Source organism: Chaetodon auriga, chromosome 15, assembly GCF_051107435.1.
Source record: "Chaetodon auriga isolate fChaAug3 chromosome 15, fChaAug3.hap1, whole genome shotgun sequence".
Classification (NCBI taxonomy): Eukaryota; Metazoa; Chordata; class Actinopteri; order Chaetodontiformes; family Chaetodontidae; genus Chaetodon; species Chaetodon auriga.
In genome coordinates this window covers 17,551,928-17,573,494 of record NC_135088.1, presented here as the reverse complement: position 1 = coordinate 17,573,494, position 21,567 = coordinate 17,551,928, and the positions used below count along the sequence as shown (strand labels likewise).

At 41.7% G+C, this 21,567-nt stretch overlaps 1 protein-coding gene across 2 annotated transcripts in view; it reads right to left on the bottom strand.

Annotated features, from left to right (window-relative positions):
- The window catches only part of nlgn2b (neuroligin 2b), a 57,210-nt gene extending 37,814 nt beyond the window's left edge, over window positions 1-19,396 (bottom strand). For both annotated transcript variants that reach the window (XM_076751362.1, XM_076751363.1), the window contains exon 1: window positions 18,568-19,396. The gene's annotated coding sequence lies outside the window, so the exon portion shown is untranslated. The remainder of the gene's footprint in view (window positions 1-18,567) is intronic.
- Between the last annotated feature and the right edge of the window lie 2,171 nt (window positions 19,397-21,567).

Genomic DNA, 21,567 nt, shown 5'->3' with positions numbered 1-21,567 from the left:
CTGCTCTCCAAGTGTATTTAGGGTTAGGATAGAAGAGGGGACCTTATATCCTGAAAATGTAGCTCGTAGTGTGTGCAGGTACAGGTGAAATAACACAGAACTTGTCTAAATATAAAAATCATAAAACAAGATATTAAAAAGATGCTGGTTAGGCTTTAGGGGGATTAAACCATGAGGCTAGCCAGGCATGAGATTGGTACCATACAGTTAACTTAGTGTCATTTTAATTTAAAGGAATGACCAGAAGTCATGCTCAAATTTCATGTCATGGGACCAGAATTAAGGCAGGTATGTCCAAAATCAATTGCTGTGATGTAACTGCAGATTGTAAATGTGCATTTCATGTGTTAAAGAGTTCAATTCATGACTGTTCAAATCTGTAGTTTTGGCAGATTTCACTAGAAAGTTTGACTTTTAGCAAGCAAACATGCTGATGAACATGATGTAAATGTCAGGTGCTGCCTGTGGGCATCGTGGCATGAAAACACGGCAGTCACACCTGCTGCAGATTAAGGGAATGTTCCTATTAGCAGGTGTAGTGAGAACGATTTACGCGGTTTTGATTAAAAGAGATGTTTAAAGGCCTTAATGTTCCCTTAAATCTTTAATGGACTAGGCAGGATGAATAAGTCGTCTTGTTGATGAAGTGAGAGGCTAACAGAGGAACCGGAGCTAAGATTAGACTTGTCAGGCTGCATATGTAGGCTCAGCCAAAGGGCCTCATCCTCTTTTCACAGTCGACGTTGAAGCTATCCAGAATGTGCCCCAATGCCTCCATGTACAGACTGCCAGGGAGCACTGGGTGACACAGGAATAGGAGATGAGGGAAGAAATGGCTCAGTTAGTTCATTTGAACATTTTCGGTGCTCACAGGGCACTTTCAGCCCATCTCAATTAGGATCGTGTGTGATTCCTTTGGTTTGAGAAGCAGCCAGTCAGCTCAAATAAAATCACGTGAATCATCAGTGAATTTTAGGTCACAATTTATTTGGTAAAAAAACAACATCCAACTGATTGAAAAAGTGTATTTGAATTAGAGAAAACAGTTAATCCCCTAAAAGATTTTTGTCTTTTACAACATGACATGTCACATAATGAACAGTGAAGCCCCTGAAGACAAGGGGAGGGCTGCAGAGGGTAAAAGGCAGAGATTCGGCAGACTTTATGTCAATCGAGCTTTAAACCATATTAGGATTATTGTAATAGGATCACCGTTGAACCCTTTGAGAAGATAGATATTTATTTTGTAATGTATTCTTTCAAACCGTGGAGATGAAAAATCACTGCCGACTTCAACGGTGTCATTAAGGCTGCGGCTTCATGCAGCTGAGAGAATGTCAGTAACACACAGTATTAACCTGGCAGCTTGAGAAGAAATTTTAGCATAACTCAGCCAGCGCAGGAAGACTGAAATGTGATCGAAGTACTATATTTTTAGGACTTTATGTGCAAGACAGTTGAGTAAGAGTAAAAAACCCTGCACCATCTGCATCATTCTTATGCATAATAAAAATACTGTTCATCCAATATAGGTATAGCCTGTCAGGACCAGATGCTTCAACTTAACAGAGCACAGATATCCATTTTACTAATCAGTTTCAGCACAGAGAGACGACAGGCAACACATCACCGCCATATCTTCAGACAGCTGGTTAGCTAGCGTTAGCAGCCCAGCAGGTCAGGACAGACTGGATGAAGCCGAATCTGCACGCCGTTTAGTCGACTCCTGGTCCAGATAATGTCAAGCACAAACTGAGCACGCAGATGAGTGTGGAGTCTTCTCATAGATACCTCAGTCGCTGTGATTTCTGTGAGGCAGAAAACACGGATTGAACAGCAGAATTTGATAATAAAGACGGAATCAACTTTAAAATGAGGAATTTCATAACCAAAGCAAGACCACCCTGAAATTTAAAATAGATATTCATTGTCCTCAGAGGATGATTTCTAATAATGTTCAGGAGCACCTGACCTTTAAACCTGCACTACCTCCTGGCCGATGTTCCCCTTTCAGCAGTACGGAGCATCACAAGGTACCTTATAAACCTATGGCAAAATTTCCACTAAACCTGGAATGAATATTCATCGTCCCCATCGTCCTCATCGTCCTCAATAATGAATAACAGATGAAATAAAGTAAGCACGCTTACTGTAAGCTCACCAGAGGATTAACTCTTTGCATTCCACGAGGTTTGCTTTGGCTCGGCCCTCAGGCCAAATGACAACTTTGCAACCATGCTAATGTTGCACGCTTTGACGTTGCCCAGAGGATAAACCCTTCATTTTTAATGATCCCATGGCATTTGCTCCTGCGCTACCCTCAGGACAAATACTACATTTTTAGCAAACTGCAAAATCGACACCATGCTGTTTTGCTGCCAGCTAAATTTTTGCGTTGATTACTCCATTATTGTGAGTTATAAAGCATTTATTAAATCTGAGAAAATAAACATTTTGGGTTGGATCTCATTGGCATCCTCCTAAGTGCAGACAATTTACCATAAACTCTCTACACTCAAAGAGGAGCTCGATTAGACACCATGGCTGCTCCATTTGCCGGAGCTTTCCCATCCTCATCACACTGCAGCCAGAAAAATGTGGGACTTTCCAAGAGGAAATATCACTTTACACTTATTACTATTGCAATTAATTCAGGAAATGACTGCAAACATCTCAATGAAAGGGGATAACGGCTTGCTGGGCAAATCCTGACAGAGCAGCAGAGGCCCCCAGCTCCATTCCAAAGACAGGTCAAAACAAATTAAACGTCATTATATTTCTACACTACACTGCTGCATGGATTCACCCCAATAATTAGAAGAAGTTCACAAATTATCAAGTAGAAGTCAATTAAGGGGGCCTTAATGAGGCATCAATGCAGGTTATTGAAGCAGCAGCAGGGATCATAAAGCAGCAGGAGCAGATAGGAGATGTTAGACAAAAGGCGCTCTGTCACTGCTGGACCAGAAAATCAATATGTTGCTGTTGTTTGCCACCGTTCTGTCTCCTTAACACCTGTAGATCACATGGAAAACCCTTTGCTCTCCACACCAGCACACAAACAGAGAAAGATAACGTGACAGCTACTGGCCAGATGAGCAGAATTTGGTATAGATGAACACTGCTGCCTCTAGGGGGCTGTTCCTCTTTATTTATCTGCTTGCTTAAGTGTGTTTGGTAGTTGTGAGTGGGAGAATGTGTCATGATGAAGCCAAGCGGCGTACGCAATCTGGTGACACACTAATTAGCGATGATCTAGGTGAAATGCTAGCTGTGTTAGCGTGTGCATAGGTGTCTGTGGGCGATACACACAGTTTGAGGGAGCAGTCTGACAGCTGCTTTGCCTCAAGCTTAAAGCTAATTTAAGAATAAAACGGCCCAGTAAGTTAAATAGAGAAGGTAGCTTAGCCATGTTAAGACCACTGTCCAGGCTCACTGATGTACAGTGACACCTAAAAATTCAAATAATAATCATGATGCTGATGATAATCCTGATCAAATCTACAACGCAGAGAAAATAAAATTGAGGAAACAGAAAAGGTGGTTGCAAAGATGAAGACAATAGATAAAAGCATGTCTAGAGGGGCGCAATTTAAAAGGAGATTTGCAGGATAACATTGAATTAACTAGCTTACGTTCCTCAGGCAGGCACGTTCGACGCTAAGCCCCCCCAGCGAAACTGCAATCAGCTTTATTCTTGACTCTAGACTGAGAAAGAGCCCGAGGATCTCGGGCTGACAGGAAACACCAACGTCTGAACGCAGCCACGGGCCAGACGCTGCTGCATCCTACTTTAAATGTGATCATTGAAAAGTGATGACACCACGCCAGAGCCCCACAATCTCGCACAAATTTACATCATGCCGTAGCCTCTAGCTTGAAGCAGATACGCTGGTGCATTGGTTGACAACTATATACAGCTCAGTGTTATTTCAAGTATCCCATTTGTCCGAGGACCCCCAAGTAATATACTATCAGCGTGTGTCTCAATGTTCTTGATGTGGATGTGTTATGAACATTTTACTGGCAATGTGCGAGTCTGACTAATTCATTACCGGCTGTGACAGCTCACATCCAACTGACAAGCAAATCCCTCTCCCTTTATTTGGAGGACGTCTGGATAGGACGTGTTGTTGTAAGTTGGTGAAATAAAAGCCATGGGGATAGGTTATTATACAAATCACGAATGATATGATAATATCATAAGACTGCCATGAGAAAAATACCCCAAACTCACTGCCGAGCAAAGGGCTGCACTGCAAATGTACAGTATGTGCTACTAGACACCGAAAGACTAAGGGGTGTTTTACAGGACCTTAAATGTAGGATTAGTCAGATGTATTGAAAAATATACATACAATGTATATTGGTTTTGTCACTAATCAACTAATCACCTCAATTAATCATTAAATAAGTTGTGAAATATATTGCAAAATACTCTTGTATTTTTCTTAAAAAGCCTTGTTCTCTGGGTTTATAGCATCAAATCAAACATGTGCTTTCCTTTCCTTAAAATGATGCCGGAGAAGTTGATTTTTACATCCTTTTGTTCAAATGTTGTTATATATTTAAGGTTTATTCAACAACTCCTGACTGTTTCCACAAGACAGCCCCAAAGCAATTTCTAGTTGTGAGCTCAGCCTGCTCGCTGCAGAACTGACGAAGGTTTGAGATCACAGGAAGGAGGAGAAAGTGCACGGTTGTGAGGGTGTATGAAAAGAGTGGGAGGTCAAAACGAGGAAGGAGAAGAGGATGGCTTACAAAAGGCATGGAGGAGCAGAGACCAGCGGCAGGAAACACCGAGGGAAAAACTGCCATGGCTGAAACATAGGCAGGTGCAGGGAGCAGAGGTGACATGTGGTTAAGTGGTTTGTTGAATGTCAAGTTACAGCTCATCCTGTAATCCTCTCGCTTAAAGCGCCACCATACTGATAGCTGGTGAAGCTAACTTTTGGCAGCTAAAGATGAAACCTGCCGTAAACAGTCATAAAATGTATGTATTACAGTATGCAGACCATAGTATGCTGAATTGCATGAAATTTTTCTGAGATATACTTGGAGCATATGCAAGGCGCTTTAAACCGTGCAATTAAAAAGACGAATATTAACGACTTTATCAGTGACCTCAATCCTACTGTGTGGGAACAATGGCATGAAAGCAAAACAGAATTCTTTGAGATCTCTCTCTCCCTAAAAGAAAAATGGCCCTTTCAGAGGCCATCTTGCTTGTTTGAGGACCTTCATGCTCAGTTGGACTGAGGTCTGACTGATGTTCGGCCAAAAAAACTTGTTGGTTGCCTTGTCTTTATGTCTAGGATCAATGTCCTGGTTCCACAATTGGGATGTAATGTATAAAAGACCCGTCCCTGAAGCTGCATGTCAGCACTTTAACCTCGCAGCCATTGTTTCATTTCACATTAAATGTGCTCGAGCAGAATAAAACCATGTCTCTGTCCCAACGCCTTCTGACTGTGCTGTGTACATTTACCACAGTCAGCAGCCATTCTGCCGCCAAGCTGCCCTCACGACTCATTTCAATCCAGTGTCACAAGAGAAGTAACACAGATGTTCACTCTGGTTTTAAAAGCCACATTTCGAGGAAGCAATAATCACGACGTCTCTGAAAAAGTGCAGTATGCTATCATGCATTTTTTACACCTCTAATATTTCCTAATTTGCTGCCGGGCTTTATTGGATTCAATAAGTCTCCTACCTTTTGACAGGATGTCAGGCAGACTAGTTTAAGTTTTATAGAATGAAGAGCATATTAGCATAGTAGCATATTGACTGTCATTATAAAGCACTTACTAATGCCTTATTGTGGGGGTTAGGGTCAACTTCCTTCCTTACGATCAATAAGTAGTGATTAGGTTAGGTAATGGCTTGGTAGCTGTAGAATATAGTCACGCAGAATAAGACATTAATATGTGTTTTATGATGATTAATGAAGAGCTAATGCTGCCAGTATGCATGCTGATAAGCAACTAGTTAAGGATGACTATGTGTACCTTTAATATAGAGAAGAAAGCACCTACAGTAAAAACATAACCCTGTTTTTCTTTTACACTAATGTAGAAATAAAGTGTCTAACACATCACATCACATCTCCTGCGTGTGTGTTACATAATGAAGCTATTCTCAGTTGATTAATCATCGACATTGATTTTAGGGGAAATTGACAGGCCCACATGGCAGTGGGTATATTTAAGTCTGCATTAATAGCCCGGTACACTAATTAAGACATTAATCTAGTTGTTGCAGTTGTCGTGTTAACACTTGTCATAGATGTCAGCAGGAGGAATGTGAGAACAGCCTGATTTCAGGTTGTAATTTTCTCTTCTTAAAGTTGTTCCTTGTGTCAAAAGGGACACTGGAGAATTTGTTTGTTTGCAAGGATGGCAAAAAAGGTGACCGGGAAGAAAAGCCCTCATTTGTGGACTGAATGCTTTTAGCTAACATTGTGAATAACGAGGTTTCTATCAACATGCTCTGAGAAAGTCAAAGAAACCACAATAAAGACGTACAGAACAACGGCCCGACATTTCTCCTTAATACCTTGTGCCACATTCTTCTCAATGTAAACTGCCCCCAGTCTAATCAAACATGCCCCTGCTGAGTGAAATCACTTTAATTTGAACTGTGTGTGTGCGTTTAATTGAACTATTACTGCAATCACTGTTGTCACAGTAACAAGCATGCCCTGGTATTGTTCCTATCATGTAATCAAAACAAGAGCAGCCAGTTATGTTCTGTAAAATTACACCAAAAATGTGATTGTTTGGAGCTTTTTTCTTTCATGTTGTGCATAAATAAATCATTAGCATCCACTTACATTTGGATGCTGTCAAAGCGTGTTGCAGTTAGGTACTCTGTTACCTGTTATCCCTCCAGTCCCTGGTGGAAAGTGCATTATGCTTTAAGGAGAGTTAGTGGCTGAGAGACACATGTCAGCCACACCTGCTCCATTCTTACATAAGATCATGTGAGTACAAAGAAATACTCGGCTAAAAGAGCACGCATGCTTGACACCGTACGGCACATTTACACAGTAATGCTGTTGTTACAGAAGTGTGCAGGCGGCGGGGGGAAAGGGAAGAGCAGCTGCAGTCTGGATACTGCACCAGTGTGGGCAGATAAGGGCTGCGCGGGAGAAACGGTGTGAGATTTAAGATTAAGTGACGTGGACTGCAACCGAAAAGTGGGAAAATAGAGTTATTACATTAGTGACACTGAGTGATATGGAGATATGATGAGACAAAGAGACTGTGCTGCACTTAAGACAATGACAGATATTCAGATCATTTGAGTGGCTGGGAGAGATGGTCGGAATCACTTCTAAGATCAATTAATTTCTGCTAATAAATTCACAGAATAAAAGATATTAACTGACAATGCAGAGGACCAGTGTAAACTGCAGATTTATTGTAGTACCTGGGTGCATCAGTAGGTGGTGCCTCTGTTGATTGCTAATATTATTGCTGGATGGAATTAGCGTGTGTGCTGACTGCCTGTAAAAGCTACAAATAAGAACAAAAAACAAGCGCCCCCCTCTTCCTCTGCCCTCCATAGAGTGAGGCAGACCTATAGCTAGGTACACCCCCGATGGAATAACCAGTTGCTATGATTAAAATCCCACCAGTGTGTCCAGTTTAGCTCGCCCAGGCTAAAGGCAGCAGCTTCTACAGAACCACCTACAGTATGAGCTGCTCAGTCAGTCAGTGCTCTCCAAAAACATCATAGGAACAGTCCAAGAGACATCCCACTTTTTTTGGTGAAGGTCCATTCTACTGGTGAAAGTGAAACAGAAGAAGATTCCTTGAAAACAGTGCAGTGAAGAATGTTCAACTCACCCCGATCAAGTAGCTAAGGCGTGCTGATTCCGTAAATAGATCAGAGCAGCTAAATTTGCTAAATAAATCAGACTGTAAAAATAATAATAATCATTATAATGATGATAACAGTGATCCGAAATGATGCTGACGCTTGTTATAATGTGTAGAACAGATGAGGATTTTGTGGGAGGCAGCCTGTTCTAAATGAAACTGCACGCAAATGTTGAATAAGAGTTTATATGAGCCTTTGTTCAAATATTATGTCACTGCAAGGTGACACTTTGCAAAAGGATGAATAAAGTCACGTTTTACATCCATATGGTTGATCCTATTGTAGATCTAGAAGAATTTTGCGTATGTTTTCCAGTGGCATAATTAATGCCCATCAATATATTCCGTATGTAGATGACTTAGTTTAAAGTTGAAAGGTCTAAAAATAAGAGCCCATTGTGTGCAGCAGCACCTCACTCTATAACACTTACATAACTTTCCTGAGTATCATCTTATTGACTTATTTGGTCAGAAGTAGCGAAGTTGGTTTTGTCAGTATTGCCTCATACTGGCCTTTTTTTAGAGAAAACAGAAACATTGAGTAAATCACGAGAGCTCAGACCATGAACTCCCTCCTCTCAAAGTCCGGATCGCTGCCGCTTTTTTCATTAACTTAAATGTTTAATTGTCCAATATGGAAGATATCATGCATGAGAGAGTTAAGAGGTACAATGACTGAGCTCCACTGAGTTGAAAGAATTGCGAGGGGAAGTGGAAAGTTGAATGTGATTGATTTTAGCCTTTGGACTGCAGTGCTCGGAGTTATTTTTGATATGATTACGCCAACACGTTACCGTCTCCCTTTCTGATTTAATGCATATCCTTCTTTAAATATCTGGCATTCGACCGACTCCCTCTGCTGTGGCAATGCGCTGTAGTCCAGCAGTATCTGAAGAAATTAATAATTCAAATGTTTTCAGTGAGGCCGGGATAACCTGCGTAGTTTTTTCACCAGCCTTTATTCTCTGAAAATAAACCAGAGGAGCTCTCTATGTGTAAGTGCAGTCACTCCCGCGATGTTAACAGGGGATCCCAAGAATAACAAATTCATGTTTTTGTTTTGCTGTTTTCTCTTTTCATATCATTGCAGTCAAAGTGGCCTTGTTGCATTATAGTGTGAACACCGTAAACAGCAGCTCAGACAAAAGCGATCCCTGACATTCTGATACGTTTTAGAGAAACAGAGGGAAATTGAGATATTTAAAACAATTGAAGCAAATTTGTTTAGAGGATTAGGATTTAGTGACACATCAATGTGATTAGAAAAATAGCATTTGCCTTTTTATTAAGCTCAGCTAGAGTCCGCCTCTATTGTTAACTAACTCAGAGATTTCAGCGAAGGCAGCTGCGACGCAGCTTCAAAGCATTTCAGAAGCCTGATTTTGTTGATTTAGTCATTTTTCCTTGATGTTTGTTCTTCTACCGTGGGTGAGTAAACTGTGCAGTTAAATGTTTTTTTTGTCTGTTTTAATTGTGTTTATTGTTGATATACAATCATGACTGTGCACAGGGTGTTTTATTTTGAAAATTGACTGGATTTTCCTGTTCTTGGCTGGCTCGATCTGCTTTTAGTGCCAGTGTCACCCATTCCCTCAACACTTTCAGACTGCCTACCTACGAACAATGAATTGACAGGATGTTGTACTTTTGTCTCAGTGATAACAGCCTCACTGTTCACTGTTCACTCTCTTCATATCAGAGCTTTATTCAGTTACTGCTAATGCAAACAAAGCATCCTGCTAACAGGAAGTGGCTTTTATTGTGAAGAAACCACAGGAAATGCAATGTACTTGTCACCACAGTTTGCACTGACATCAAAAATGCCTCCAGAAAATTTCATTTTTTGCCACTTTCTGACAGCAGATCAGCTTTAAATATTGCAGCGAGTCGAGGAAGAGTCAGCCACAGTGAGCTGTGAGATGAAGAGCTGCAGGTGACAGACTGCACACCTCCACCTTCTCACCTAGGTAACCCTCATGCCGCGCCGTGCGCAGCATGGCAGGATGGAAAGAGTCCAATCACTGACTGACTTCTTAATTAAAACAACATGAGTGTAAACGGATTAAGCAGCTCCTCTTCTGGTGTTTTCCTGTTGTTTTTCAAAGAGTGTTTGCTGTGTCGTTGAACTGCACTTGCTGTTACCATGGTAACCACAGGTGTTGCTAAATTAAGGCAACGAGGATTACAACTTTACATGTTTTATTTGCCAAGCCTCGAATTGAACTTTGACCACAATCGTTCCCTGTCCTGAGCCATAGCGTGGCTGCCATGTGCAGATATTGTAGATCATTGAATGTCATCGAGGGGTTCGAAAAATGGTCCAGTATGAGGTCCTGTCCGAGGGCTGCAGGGTCTCTTTGCAATGTGTTTTCCTTTACATCTACAGGAGAGCATTGTCGTACAGTATGTTTCACAGAAAAAAATTCTGAAAATATGCCAACAAAACAGACAGCGGGATCTGTGACGCTGTTTGAGACGCAACACATCATAAATCATGTGTTATTACATGCTGGCAGAAATCAATGGGCACACAGAGCAATCAGCATTATAACAGTTTGTCTGCAGCCATGATAAAGACCCTTTTAACCTCATATAGGTGGGAACATTGTACAGACGGGATGAGGAATGAGTACTATAGAGGATCAATCACACATGGAGACTGAAAAAATTCACATGCTTTATGTGTGGGAGATAGCAGGTGCACTATGTTTGACCACAGGCAATCATAATAATAGCTAATACAATCATCTACAAGTCATGCAGCTGGCCCTGCAGCTACGCACTGCTCATCTTTTCGGGGGGGGGGGGGGACACAGACTGGTTTCTTTTTCCAGCCAGAAGAGTTCAGCAACACATCGCGGAACATAAGTCTGCTTTACTGTCTCACACTGGGGGAATTCTGACTCAGGACCATCATTCATTTGAGTAAATACACACGGTTTACTTTGCCATGCTCTTCCAACACAAAACGGCTGGTGAAATTTAAATGTTGCCTTAAGAGGACTGTCACATTCAGTGGAAAGTGTACCATGACAGATGGGCCGGCTGCATCGATGATGTGGAAGTTAGCTTAAGCAGAGCACAGAGAGGCGCTGTATATGATGTATGCTGCTGAAATGATCTGTATGCCCAAAAGTGTTGAGAGGTTTCCTTCCTCCAAAGGCTCTGAGGTAAGCTGAATAAAAGACGGGGAATGTAATTTGGGTTTCAATGCCAGCACTGACTTTTTAAAACAGACAAATCATTCAAAATAAGAGCACTTCAAAAAAAACATGCAAGAGTTTTCAACATTGGCCATCAATTTAATCTTCTTCTGTTCTGTAATTAAATACTCCTTTAATGGTCTATTCGATAGGACAAATACAATGTGTTGCGTAAAATATTCTAATAAAAACTAGACAGCAATATTTTATCAGCACCAACTACCTACACAAGCTGACACTGAAACCTCAAAGTAAAATTAGCCACCATGCGGCCTCATTAATCCTGACAAATGGATAGAAAGAAAGTCCAAAATGCAGCGACATGAAGCATCACGTTGGTTCAGGTAGGACACTGGGCTCCTGCGTGCCATCAGCTGATCAGTATCAGCTGACTCTTCCCATTACCTATCAGATTAAAACAAGGTAATTAGGTGGTATTGATAATCTGACAAGCTCACACTCTCGCTGGTGTGATTCTTCGTGTCGCTGCTTCAGTTGCGGGTCGCGCGCCACGCGGACTCCCCCGTGCTGCTTGGAGTGCCGTCAGAGCATTTTCCCCCAAGTGCACCCGGACGTTTATTTGCAATAAATGGGCCTGAATCCTTTGATGTAAGTGTCTCGCTGCACTGCCTGACATTTTGCAGCAGCAGGGTACAGTGTGGTGGTCTTAGCAGTCCAGAATGGGGTTACATTGGTTGTGCTCATGTGAACCTGCTTAGGAATCAGCTGTATGGTATAAAAGCCTTCATTACAACTGACCTTGACGTTCACCAAGTTCAAGTGATTTGACAAAATGTTGGCTGCAATGGCAAAGAGTAACGTGACGGCACTATGAAGCTTACACTGGGTCTTAATTTGCAACAGAACTGCCACAACAGTTGATTTACTCGCCGGGGCAAACTAAATCTGGGCTACTTTTTCATGTCGAGTTCAACTTTAACATGCAGATTTGTTCTGCTGACAAACAGCTGACAGTCCTGACAGCGCTTATCTTTGAGGGAACAGAGAGCCGGAGAGCCCGAAACAGCAGAAGCTATCACACCTTGTTAACACATCGCTCCATCCACTTCTATTTAACCGTCTCTGTCGCTGGATAAACGCCTCCAAGAGGAATGGCTTTCAGATAATTATGAGACAGACGTCGGTGCATCAAATATTTTTTTCCTTGAATAAACTCCGTGACTGTTAACATCCAAGCTATCTTTGCTTAGTGACAGTAAGAAAGCAAGCTGTCTGGCATGGAGAGCTCACCCCCCCCCCCCCCCCCCCACAATAACTCTTTATTGAATGACATGTTCAATCCTGAAAATGAAATTCCTGGGGGGAGTAAATGGCGCAGCACAGGGAAAATAAAAAGCTCTTACAGCTATTATGATTAACCAGCGCTAGCCCAACTAGTGTGTTAGTGGTTAGCTCACCAGCCACAGTGGTGCACCAACTACGCCTGAGAGAGCGAGTAGTCACGACATCACCAAGCTTCTACTGTATGTTGTGGGAACACACATTTGCAAAGACGTGCAGGTGAATTTCGCTGTGCCACTTCCTTCCGTTTAGTATGCATGTAGCATGGCACCATTATCAAAGAGGGCACGCGGTGCTCATGTATTAAAGAAGCCTGTCCTGGCTACATTTGCATGAACTCTATCAAAGCACAAAAGGTCTCCAGGCCACAGTGTTTACAAAAGTTTTTTTTTATTATTCTATTGTGCTAAACTGCCTTATTCTGCCTTGTTTTACGATGCTGACTTTCATTTCTGAAATTCCATTTCAGAGTCCCACTGTACTATAGCACTGATCTCATGCTGCCTCCCTAATATAATAACACATTTCAGGCTTAATTAGAATTTCTTATGCAAGAGGAAATGGATTTCGTGAAATAGGTCATAGGAAGTACTGTAAATTAGCCAATTTGAAAGTGTAGGAGGAACATTTCTTTATTTTTAAGGTAATATAGGACCAATTATTGTCCAGGAAATTCTGTTTTAATCTGCGTGGACTTTTTTTTCCCAGAGATCTGGGATCATCAGAACTTTTCTACAACAACACTCTACTAGTGTTCTGGTATATAAAGGCCCAGACACCGTTAAACCGGACGCGTCCAGTGATCTGACTGGAAAAAACTGACTATACAGGCTTTGCGTGACGCCTGTTTTTTTGCTTCAGCACAGCAGTTACTTGTACGTTAAGTTAAAGGTCAAGCACAGTACATGGTTTTACTTAGAAACACCAAAGATTGCAATGAAAACAAAAGAAGAAAAAGGTTGCAATTTTCATATTTAAACACATTTCCAATTCAAGGTTTCCGATGTTTGCCGTTTGCAGTGATGTGTCAAAGCTTGCTATTGATGGGGTTTTTTCCTGCTAAGTGTCTGATTTTCCACAACCGTCCCCCCCTTTTTTTTAAATTTTATTTTATCTGTCTGCTCTCCATGTTTATGGCAATAGAGAATAACCTACTGTTTCCGCTAAAAACAGCTCCATCAAGAGCTGACTGGTTCTGAGGTGGATTTCTCCACTTTGGACAACAGGATGTAATTCTATCATCACATACTGTGAATGTATTTATATGCTTGTCTTTGCACCTTTCTGACAGTATGACATGAGCTTTTTTTTTTTTTTTTTTAAATTCTTTTTTAATGTTCATTGAAGACAAAATGCCCACCATTTTCAACGTCAGGTAGAATTTGAAAAGGCTTTTCAGGCCCCAGTATTATTCAGGGTATTACTCATTTCAGTGCTTGTCAGTGTTTGCCTCAGATCTATGTCTTAAAATGTCTGTGGATTACGTTGTCTAACATCTTAGTACTTCTGATATAATGATTCAGATAACTCGCAGAGCCTGCGACTACACTACACACGCGCTCTCTTTTTTGTTTTCGGTCAATGTATGTCCACCTTGGCTCATTTTTTTTGCCCCTAATTAGATCACCGGCTTTATATTAGCTACAGTGAGTTTCCATGTGCCAAGCACCAGACAAGAGGGACATACCCAGGTGTCTTTTTTTCCACTGGTCTATCACGTTCCCATCTGAAACTCTAGAAACTATGACATTTCACTAACAATAAGTGGGCTGCCTCCCAAATTCATCATGTTGGCTACATTTCAAACTGCATATCTTTCCAGTTCACGTCAGCGCTGCCCACCCCTTTCTAAAGAGCACCGAGGTGTAGTCCAGTGTAGTTCCACGATACGCTTCTTTTGTTTTAAAGAACACATGCAGAACACAGATTTGAGTGGCAGCTCCGGCTTGTGTATCGCAGCCTAAAACATATCGGAGATTTCAAATGTTACAGCTGCTTAATGGATCATGTCTGATGAAGCTGAAGGGTGGAACTCTACGGTTCAGGAAAGGTCACGGGTACCGTTTTTTAATGGGCTCGGGCCTCCGTCGCTAAGAAAAGGCACATTAAATGACCAGATTTTTGAATGGGGTTTGGTGTGATATTCTTCCCAGACTTCACAAGACAGGACAGCACTTATCAGGGCTTATATCTCATGGATGACTGTTATGTGATATTGTTCAAAGGAGGTTACACAAGATGGTTACCATGGCATTTGCACAGGCGTTTCTCCGGCTTTACTTTGCTCACGGATAATGGGTCAGGTCAAGCTATTCTCCTGCTTTTCTCCTCCTTGGTCGTGATGTGGCTGAGTGCTGGGTCATTCTATCCTGCCTTTTCTCTGACTTGACATCTTCACACAGAAATTAAAATCTCCAAGCCTCCATTGCGGCTGCTACACCATTAAGTCAGAATACAGTAAATGTTTTATGTAAAGATGCTGTAGCTTGGTGAGAAAGTAGGCTACTAGGATGGAGGGAGGATGTATGGATAGTAACAGCTGCCAAGCCTCCAAGCTGCTCAAATATAAGACAATCTGGGCTGGATTTTCATGCTGTCTGGGGCTTCTGCCTAGCTTTTCGTGCTTCCTGATAATTGTACAAAAACACAACATGGCAGTGTTCAGAATTTGAAAAGTAATCTAAAAATGTTTACGCGTCTGATCTTTGTGCTAAAAATGTGCAGCTTTCTGCACGGACTTGTTCCTGGTGGAGCAGTGATGCTACAGGTTACGTCCAATCCCAACGCCCAATCTCTCAGTCCAACAGAAAGGACAGATTGTGAAGCACGTTCTTGATACAGCTCTGAGAGCTCAGGAAAGTCCCACACTAAAAGAAATGGCGAGCACACAAGGGCTCTCCTGTGGACTTTTTGAGCCCTTGAAACACACTTTTTGTAAGTGCACAATCCTGCAGGGTCTCCTTAAGGGACCGACACACAATTCATAGTGTTGTAACATGAGACACAGGACTGGCACAGTCACTCCAAGTAAAAAAAAAAAAAGAATGATGGAAGATACTAGTAAGGAGGGCAATCCAGTACTTTATCCCACGAAGTTCAATTTTGGAGCCCCTTGCATTCATGTCATGCACACACAGCAGTGGCATCCATTATATTCTGTGGGGTTCAATGTTTCAGCTACAGAGTGGACAGACTGGATCACTGTTAGTCAAACATCCTCTGGCTTAGACTGACTTTAGCAATAATAGGTGCAGAGATGGTGTTTGGTCACAACAGAGAAGCTCCGTAACCTCCTCTCTGCTGTTCTTCCATTAAAAGTGCAACTGTATTATATAAGAATATATAGAATCATGTGAGAATGTATCAGATTTTTGCACTTTTCAGAGTGCATCATTGCTTGGAGACCACTGTTTTTTTTTTTCAGTGTGGCCTCTTCATGTGTTGGCAGCACAATGACACTGTAAAGTTTGTAATGCATTTGATATGAGGAGTTTTTAACACATACTTAGACACAGCTTGTTTCACAGCAGACGACATTCAGCGGTAGCAACATAAATTGTAAAGACAGAGACATTAGTATCCACAGCATGAAAGCGTACTTTTAAAATGGACAGCGACAAAAAGCAGCGACCACACCACAAACTGTGCAGTTCAAAGTACACGTAGGCACAATTTGGAATAAAATGAGTGTAGCCCCCTTTTACAAATACAACTTAAGCCCATTAAAACATTTCTTAATCATGCTTTTGTTTCTACTCAAGAGGCCACAGTTAAATTAATGACACTTCAGTTCACCCTCACTTGTCAGCCAGGTTTCAGAAAGCACACCCTATAGCTGTGGTGGCTCAGTCCAAGCATCCTATGCCCATACAACAGCAACCAAGTCCTTCTATGAGCTCACTCTGTCTAATAGCAAAGCTTGTTGACTCAGTGGAACAGCAAACTTTGTTTTTCGAATGGAACAACTGTATTCATCCACACAGCACTGCAGCATCAAAGAGCGGACTAAAGGACCAAGTCATGTTCTATATATTACCTATGAACTGTTTCTGAAGTATGCTGTGTGTACTTCAGTCCATTCCCATCCACTGCACCTTTGTTATACCAGTAAGCAGCAAAAGAAACGAGGAAGATGCAAACCGAAATGTCACATATCAAAGTCTTAATGATGACTTCAAGAGTTTCATTTGTTTTACTTGTTTAGATCCATAATGAGGTAATCAATTCCAAATTAAGCTTTAACCAAATATGTCATAAAAAAATAACCACAATTACAATACCCATGAGGCTGGGGCGGCTGTTTAGCTACTGTTCTACAACAACTGGACATCAAACCTGTCCTCCCGTAAAAAAAAAAAAAAAAAAAAGCTGTGGTGGAGAGGACATTACTCTGAACACGCTCTGACACGTCACCCTGCTCATCTGCAAATCACCCAAGCATACTTCATTTAACACTAACACGTTTTGTTCTGGACTGTAAGTCTCCACTTCATGTTGTCATTCAATCCATTAATCCGCCATTCTTTCTTTTTTATTCCATTTATCTTTTCCATTTTCTCTCTGGAGACTAAATGGCTTGTGTTCACCACAATATTAGCTTTACTGGCCCTTTACTGTAGCTCACTGGATACAGTAATCTGGGAATGGTGGAGTCACAATATCATTTCTTGGATATTAAAACAAATGCTGCCACTTTTAACAGTTAAAGTACATGTATTACAATTATATACTGTGACTGTTGATGATGTCATTGAAGTAACATCATTCAGTATGGTAAAGAATCACCATTTACTACAATTTGCCACCAAATCTTCCAGGCCCACTGGTTAGTGAGTAACTAGAGACAAAATGGATCAATTTCAGGAACAGATAATGAAATTATTAGCTTGGAAATAATAAATGTTCCAAGAAGACTTTTATATTTGGTGTTCTGGGCACAGTTCTGCCAAACAGGTCCATTCTTGGCTCTGTACACCATGTACTTCTGTCATGTATGGAATGACATATGGATCAAAACTGCACTGAATTAGGCAGATGTATGCCTGATACAGTCTGAAACCCATGCAAGTCTTCAGCCATGTTCTGTTGCATTTGCACAAGTGTCCAAATGCCAGTAACCAGGCTGACATGCTGCTGGCCCAAGAAAGCAATCACAGCTATTCCAACAGTACGTGAACACGAGCGATACCAAATTCTGCAAGTCTACAAAATGACTTTATTGGTTTTTCTGATGGATCTTAAATGTCACTCCTCCATAGCTACAGGCACCGTGTCTGCGGGGAAAACACAAACAAACACATTTTATTCCCCTAAAAATGAAAATATACCATTTCTCATCCATGACCTGTCAGAACAGAGGTCCTGTTGTCTGCCATTAACTGAGCACTGCCCAACCACCACTGAATATTAATGGAGCCTTCGCTGGATCATCAGAGTGTGTGCATTTAATTCACAATCCTATCTGCATCTTCTCGGGCACAGGCTCTGTGTGTCTGTGTGAGCGTTTGTGCGAACTGTGTGTGTGTGTGTGTGTGTGTGTGTGTGTGTGTGTGTGTGTGTGTGTGTGTGTCCCAGAGCTGTTGTGGGGTTGGTTCATTAGAGAGGACATCTTCTGAGTTCAAGGCCTGTCACACACTCTGGTTGAGATTAGTTACATTGCATCATAGCAGCATGTGTGTCTAATTAAGCGGCAATACAGCCATCAATAAACGCAGTAAAAGCACGATTAAAGGAGTCTATACCTTCACAACCAAGGGGAACAGGACACCATTGGAGCCAAAGTGAGCCACACTGCCGCTGCTAATAATAATGAACAGTCTACATGATGAGTTGGTTCCACTTAAATCTCCTGAATAACATCTTGTTAGCAGCTAAAGCGACAGAATGCCGATGCTGGAAGCACAAAGTGGCCTGATCATGTTAAGATGTGACAGCTTATCAACAGGCAAGGCCAATCGAAGGCTCCCGCTGGAAGGAAGAAAATATGTGCTATAGCAACAAAGTGGCACGAGGATTTGCACTGAAATCTCATTCCCCTCAATTGTGACAGTGCGTCAAGATGGATAACGTGCGCAATGTGCGAAGTCACCAAAGCGTACAGATTGCGCACACATGAAGCCCATGACAGACAGAAAAACCTCCAGTCACGTTTAGGAGGTGGTGGTGAACATACGGCTTACCTAAAAGACTCGATGCGAGCACCGGAATTATGACGATGACGATGATGATGGCCCGTCCATCTAAACACGATTCTTCTGTTCTATGCTCTGCCGGCGTGTCGATGGGCTTTTAACTAGGCCATTTCTTCCCTGGTCGCAATTATTTCTCAGGAGGGTAACGCGTCGCAGGCTTTCGCACATCGGTACACCTCCTCGGTGTCTGTCTTTCTCTGGCTTCTCCAAAAAAAGCACACCTCATACTGCCCCCTCCTCCTCCTCTCATCCCTCTCTGACAACACCCTGCTCTGTTCTTTATCCACAGATTTTTTTGGACTTTAATAACACTGAGATGCGGCGGCGAGTGTGATTCGAACAGGAGAAGGTGGAAAAGGCGCTCGGAGTGAAATAAATGCGTAACGCTATAGCGTCAAGACTGCGCGCGTTGCCTCAAAAGTCAACGCAGTGATCTGTCCTCTTTTCCCCGCTTGTCCATGCTGATGATAATCCACGGTATCTGCCCCACTGCACCGCCACGGCTTTAAAAAAACGGGAAAGGAAAAGAAAAAAAAAAAGGAAAAAAAAACCCCAACACGGATCACTTGACTTAAAATGAGAAACAGCGCTCTAAAGACACCCCACAAAATCAGGTGTCCAGATCTCCTCTGTGCGCGCTTGCGTGCTGCTCTCTCTTGGTTTCACTTGGTATCTGGCGCTCTGAGCAGAAAGTAGAGACTCAGAGAGAGAAAGAGCGCGGGGATCTTCCGTTTGGCCTTCATGGTTTTACAACAGCGCCATAAATGCTTTCAGTATGAGGATGCAGTGATATGATTTGGAAGCCCGGAGCCCTGCTGAAGAGGATCCCGCGGCTTGCGCTCCAGCTGCCTCTCTCTCTCTCTCTCTCTCTCTCTCTCTCTCTCTCTCTCTCTCAGTGCGGTCTCATCGCCTCTCTCGCTTATAGGACACCACTTGCAATATTTCAATCTCACAGCTAGTTGTCATGACGAGGAGGTGCGACGCGCAATTCAATGAACAGGCGCCTGCTGTGCTGAAGTCGTCGTGAGAAAAGGGGGGGAAAAAAATAAATGTGCACTTGGAATACTGGCGTCTGCTTTGATTGCGTTTTGACGAGGGTCTGCACCAGGCTGACGTCAGATGATTTTTTTTTTTTTTTCCTTTTTGGCGCCAGACATCGGTGCGTTTCACAGCGTCAGAATATCATATTGACTTACAGTCATAAGCAAGTCATCATAAAAAACATGTTAATACATGCTACTGCTACTATCATCATATTTTTATAGTATATATTTAAATATTTCCATGTCATGTATGGAAAATAAGTATTTATTTTGGCAACATTTCCCATATTTTCCAGTAATTTCCTTTAAAGTATCTGATATTCTTGTACATTGACATGAAGGTTTCTGGAGAGGGCTTTGTAGTTTTTCCTAATTTTAGGAAAACAAAAAAAAAAAGTGTTCAGTGGGTACTTTCACTTAACCTGCATTAATTGATTTGGCCATTTGGGGGCAGTAAAAACAAGCTGCAGACACAACACTGATTTATCACTTTTTAAGTGGATATGGGGAAAGTGTAGGTTATTAGCACATTTTTACGAGTTATTAATGCATTATTTACACATCCAGCAGACAGGAAGCAGCATTACAAGTTGTATTCACCTAGTGACTGTAAGCACAGTCCAATATTCATTCTGTTTTTAGCTCTGTTTGCCTCTCCACCAATTCTTGAGGGAAATTTCTGGCTTTTCAGCTGCTAAATGCGCCACTATGTTTACCAGTGGCAGGTAGTATTAAGTAGAGTTTTAGAGCTTTTTCTCATATGGAATCATATCATTTGCTTATTAAAAGTGGAAAACACAGAATATCATGGAAATTGCCAAACATGGATGACATTTATCTAGATTTCCCTCCCATTATAAGCATCTTTTCAGCTCGCCTATGTTGAATGAACAGAGAGAACAATGCTGCTATGTTTTGGTGTTTCACACACAAAAAGTCATGAAGAGGTCCTCTGAGACAGACAGCCAAGAGCTCATCACTGCAACACATCAGCAGATGCAAGAAGCGAGCCTGTTGGAGAGTTCGTCAGATATTCTGAATGAAACAATGGAAAAGCTATGTCCATTTCTAGGAGCCTTGCTGAAGCGGGAGAGTAGCCTCCGTCAGACCCACTTAACCTGTGTGCTCGAGCTGCATAAGGAGGCAGTCCTGCACAAGTTCAGTTTGATAAAAAAAAAAAAAGTCTTGTTATATCTAATTCATTGATATTAATTACATTCTGCACAACTTCTTATTGAAATTCTATTCGTCCAACACACGATTACTGTTTCTGACAAAATGTGCTTAACTTGTAAAACACAAAATTCAGAAAAAATTAAATGGGAAAACATTGAATTTTGGAAAACATAAAACTGAATCTGGAAAAAATCAAAAGGATCTCATAGTATCCTAGTAGCAGGCTGTAAAATCAAAACAATGAGCTGAAAGATGGTAAAATGCTCTGAATGGAGCAACACTTTTTACACACAAGCAGTCATTTGATCCAGTGTTAACACACAAATATTGCTTGTAGCAGCATGGGTGCATTCCAATTAAATGCTAGCACAACCCAAAGAATCTTTTAGTCACTGCACAGCAGATCAACTGGACAAAACGTGAAATATGTCAATGATTACAGACTTTATTCTCCATATTTTTAAATTGTATGTTTGCAATGGATGAATGAATGAGCATTTGAAGTGGTTCATCATCTGATATGTTTGTCCCCACAACACCTAACTAACGACTGGGACGTGATGCAAAGAAGACCCAGAACACACTTGGAGGGATGAAATATCCCATTTGGCCTGGAAAAGCCTCGGGATGTCCCAGGAGGTGGCGGATGTGGCTGGGGAGGAGGACTACTTATCCTGCCTCCTACACAACCATTGTTTCATACGTGCAATAACAAGCATAATCTCAAACGCTCGAATAATGTCACAACATTTTAATTTACTTACTTGTG